Source organism: Fomitiporia mediterranea (genome assembly GCF_000271605.1).
Source record: "Fomitiporia mediterranea MF3/22 unplaced genomic scaffold FOMMEscaffold_1, whole genome shotgun sequence".
NCBI lineage: Eukaryota > Fungi > Basidiomycota > Agaricomycetes > Hymenochaetales > Hymenochaetaceae > Fomitiporia > Fomitiporia mediterranea.
Genome location: NW_006760386.1, coordinates 7294897 through 7300295, shown reverse-complemented (window position 1 = coordinate 7300295; position 5399 = coordinate 7294897).

The following is a 5399-nucleotide window of genomic DNA, read 5'->3' as shown; positions in this document are numbered from 1 at the left end:
CCCTATATATTAATATGTAGACATTCTCTGTATGTTTTAGAAATTGCAGACATTTGTATTTTAGGTATATTGTTATGTTGTATATTTGCATACATACAATCATTACATTATACATTCTTATTGTCTGTTACTTTTTGTTGTATTATTTCAGAATGATTTTGTATGAGTTTGTATAAATACTCAAAGTTAATATGACCCATTTGTTTGTGTAAGTCAATTATAGTTATTGTGTTAATGTTCTGTTAGTAATAATGATACAATATTATTGTCAGCAACAGTGTAGAGGGGACCCAAAGGCTCAGCAAGGGGACCTAGGCTACAACTATCCTACATAACAGAAATACAGAATGTAAGCACTAGAACATAGTTAGAACTTATAGAACAGACAGAGAGAGAGAGTGAGACAAGAGTAGAGTATATAGAGTGAGCCTAAGAGTACAGGACTACCTAGGGTAGATGAGATCAAGACTACAGAACCAGTCTGATCTTGTACACCTATATATACTAAACTACACAAGAGTACTCAGGGAGTATAAGCTACTAAGAATGATAAGCTACAAAGAATGAAAGAAAGGAAGGTCAAAGATAAAGGTACAAAGAATAAAGGGATGGACAAAGGGTAAGAGACTATAGAATGAACAAAGAATGAAAGGGTGGTCAAAGGAATGGAATGATAAAGTAAGGAGGGGTAGTAGTAAGAGTCAGTATACATATAGTTTATAGACAGTATCTCTGAAGGATGGAAGTCCTGAGTTCTGGTACAGAAGGGTGTAGAACCCTTAGAACTGAAGGTACAAGAGTAGAGAACTGTAACATTACCCCCCCTCTAAAACCAATCACCCTGATTAGTGAACATTAGGCTTGGTTAGTAGCTTAGGTATAAGTTAGAATAGTAGAGTTTAGAAATCTATAAGGCAGAGTTAATGTAGAGCACCCAGATGAAGTTGATAGAAGTCTTAGATTACCTTAGTAGTATAGGTGAGATTCTCAGCAGGTTCTCAAGTGTGTTCTTTAACTGAGTATCCCTTCTAGTAAATAAGGAACTTAAGCTTTCTACACACTAGCTTAGTATTCACTATATACTCTACTTTGTATTCTGGTTCAGAACTGATGAGTTTCAGTAGAGGTGGCAGGAGTCTTTGTTATAAAGGAAAACCTGGATCATAGTACTGAGACAACAGAACCTTGTTAAACACTAGGTGTATGTACTTCTATATTGTCAGAAGTTAGAGTTTGTAGACAGAGGTACTAACCTTCTTTTTAATGACAAAGGGTCTGAAGTACTTGTTGTCCAACTTCTTCATTAAGTGATCTATAGTCAGATTAGTAGCTTCTAGTATAACTTTGTCCCTAGGCTAGTAATCCTTAGCTGTAGATCTCTTCTGATTATAGTTCTACTTTATAACTTATACTGTCTTCTCTAAAAGAGCTTGTGTGTCTTCCCTAGTCTTATGTATCTGTTCTACAAAGTCTGTTACAGATTCAGAACTACTGTTCTGGTTTAGAACTGTTCCCTAGTATAGATGTCTCCTATGATTGAGGAAGAACAGGGACTGTCCTATTGTAGAGTGTTGCTAGTTATTGTGTATAAATTCTGTCAGAACTATCTATTCAGACTAATCTAATTACTAATAATTAATGAACATTTAGAGATAGAGCTCAATCTCCTAATTAACTCACTCAGTTTAACTATTAGTCTGTAAGTAATATGTAGTAGAAGGGTTCCCTTAAATTCTGAGAAGTGTATACAAGTCCTATATGAATTTTGACTCAAATTACAGTCTACAATTGTGAATGAGCTTCTAAGGGAGTCTGTATAACTGAAAGATGTGATCCTAATAAATGTGTGTCATACCTTCAGAAGTAAGTTCTGTTCAGGTTGGAACTGTATAGACTTGCTTAGAGAATCAGTTGACAATCATACAGATAGTGTTGTAACCCTAAGACTTAAGTAACTTACTAATCAGGTCTACTAAGACTTTCTCTTAAGAGTGATCTAGGATTTAATACAAATGTAAGGGAGTCTGAACCCTTGTCTAGTAGGTCTTAGTCTGTTAGCACATATTACAACCAGTCATGTACTTCAGGATTTCCCTCTACATTCCTAACTACTAGTAGTTCTAAGTAATCAGTTCCTACATTTTATATCAGTCTGAATGTTCTATAGTCAGATTGTTGTAATAAGCTTAGACAATGTCCTCCTACAGCTTCTGATCCTTTAGGATGTACAGTCAGCCTTCCTAGTAAACCTATCCATTCTCATCCTTCTCCTAGTCTCTAGCTTACTTCTCTAACTACTTTACTATGACTTAGTCCTGTATGTGTCTTAAAGCTTATTGTATGTAGGTGACAAAGTTGACATTCTTAGATTCAAGTTGGATCTCTTGGATTGTCTTGGATGTGAAACAGGAATTGTTTAAGAGAACAAGATTTTTGTTATTATTCTCCCTCCTTTTATAGCCTACTTGTCTTAAGAGTAAATTAGCTTTTGTTATTTGTGTTCTAGGTTTGTAGGTTAGTACAAAGTCATAGTCCTACAGTTCTAACATCCAGTAGGCCTGGTAGTGGTTGAGCTTCTGAGGCACTCAGAAGTACTAGAAATTAAGGTGATTACTCTAAATCTCAAACTTTTATATAGTACTAAGAAGATATTAACACTACTCCTCTAGGGAACAGACAATTGTAAGGAGTTTCTTGTTATAGATAGAGTAGTTCTGTTCTGTTACAGAGAGGGATTCTAATCAGAATGCTATTGGACACTACTTTCTATTAATGAACTGAGACAGTACTACTCTATTTATAAAGTTGGAAGAGTTGGCTTTGACTCAGAACTTGTCTGTAACTATTAGAACTACTAATACAGGCTTGTTAGTAATAGCCTGCTTGAGAGACTCAAATACAGACTGCTGCTAATCACTCTATTACTAAGAGACATCTTTACTGGTGAGATCATAAAAGGGCTAGGTAATAGTACTAAAGCCTTAAATGAAGCATTAGTAGTAGTTCACAAACCTAAGGAATGCTTGAACCTGTTTCAGGTTCTAAGGTTGTAGCTAGTTCCAAACTGTAGTTACCTTTGCTAGATTCATACAGATCTCTCCTCTACTAATTACAAAGTCTAGATAATCCACTGACTCTTATACAAAAGAACACTTTACTTCTCAGAGGAACAGTTTATTATCTTAGAGCTACTATAGAACTACTCAGATTAGTTAGTAATAGTACTCAACTGTCTGAGTAAAGATCAGAATGTTGTCCAGATACACACTAACATACTCTGAGTCAATCAGATCTGTGAGGATGTGATTCATGAATGACTAGAATGTTGTAAACAAGTTAGTTAGTCTGAAGAACATTATAGTTGGTTTATACAATCTATAATTAGTTTAGAACACAGTCTTCTACTCATCTCTGTCTTAGATCTGAATATTATTGTACCCCTACCAAATGTCCAACTTAGTAAAAACCCTAGATGTATACATCTTATCAATGAGCTCCTGAATCAGGGGGAGTAGGTACTTGTTTTTGATAGTACCCTTATTAAGACAATAATAATCCTAAACTAGACAGAGCTTCCTATCTTTCTTTTTGACAAAGAAGAAAGAGGAGGCTATAGAGGACTTTAAGGGTTGGATCTAGCTATTCTGAAGATTTTCCTAAAGGAACTTATTAAGTGCCTCCTACTTGTCTCTGTTGAGTAGGTAGACCTTACAATCCTTAGGTTGGAAACTTTTAGTCAATTTGATTACATAGTTCTAGGAACAGTGTTTAGGAAGCTAGTTGAATTCCTCTTTACTAAAGACTTTAGAGAACTCTTGGACAAAATCTAGCAGGCTGGGTCTACATGTGTTCTGGAGTAGAGTTGTTCTGAGAGGGTTCTGAACTGGTTCTGTCTCAGACATTCTTTAGATTGACTCTGTTCTGACTTGACTAGAATATGTGTCCACATATCTATCCTAGTCAAAGAAGAACAACTGGTCACCTTTATCAGAACTGTTAGTAACATTAGAAGTGTCTGTATCTACTCAGAACAGTAGTACAAGATAACTGTAAGACTTAGAACACTAATCAAACACAAGTGTCTACTCTAACTAGTTAATAGTAGGGTTGTGAGCCTTAAGCCATTTGAATCTAATAAAGATGTCTGTCTTTCTAAGGTTAGTGACTCTGAACTTAATACTTTCCTTATAATTCTAAATAGTCATCCATAGTTGGACAAACTCAGTAATCTAACTATTCTGGTTTAGGGTTCTGTCTGTATTGTATACTAGGATTAGAAGTAGAATGTGTTAAGTAGGGAGGTAGTGTTCCTACACAAAGGTCTTATTAATGTACAAACTAGTGTATCTACTATCTACTAGAACCATTATTTAGATCTGGGGGGATCCTAAGAAGGGAGCTAAGAGGATAGGGACCTAGAGCTAGTGTCTAGAATGTCCTCTAATAAATTACTACTTGTTCTGAAGGGAATGTACAGCTTGTACAGTCTTGTCATCTGAGAGGGTAAGTATATGTACTAACATTTCCTTATTAACCTCTCTCTTTTGACAAGGACAGACTCATGTCCTTAACTGTAAACTCAGCTGAGGCTATCCTTACTTAATACTATAGACAAACTACTAAGTAGTAAATAGGGCTGAGTAGTGTTCTGAACATTCTAAGATTTTAGAACATAGAAGTAGTAGGTTAGATTGTGTGGATTTAGACTCAGATAAAGTGTGAAGAGAAGAATCAAAAGAATCAAAAGAACTAAGAGAACTATCTACTTTTGTTTTCAACTTTTTTCTTTTTAATAAATAATTTTGTTGATTTACTTTTTCTACTTTTTCTACTTTTCTTACTTTATTTACTTCTAATCCTACAGTGTCTATTGAATCAAAAGTGGCTGTTAAAAAATCTGAGTCATAGCCCTTCAGTACTATATTTACTGTTAGGCCTTTACAAAATCCTAGAGTACATAGTCAGGGTCTAAGAGTTCTGAGGTGACTTCTGGATTTGTAGAAAAGGCTTCTTACTATAAATCCTACTTGTTACTCATTATTGCTCTAATGACCTGACAGATATACTATTACTTCTGTAGGCAGTCCTTAATTTAGTACTCTAACTTTCTGTAGGTAAAGTATACTCCTTACTTTCAGGCTTCTCTAATGTTTATCAGAACAGATTAATTACAAATCATAGACAGATTGATCTGAAGGCTTAGAACTGTTAGAGCTGGACACATGTACAGGCATTCTATACAGACTTGATACATCTGAGCTGTAGCTTGGTTGAAGGAAATAGTACACATCTTCTACTTAGTGTAAGTAATCAGTTCTAGTATTATCTAAGATGTTATTAACCAGTTCTAGGTGAAGAGTCCTCTCAAGTATTCTAATAGGTACATTATTGAATCTGAG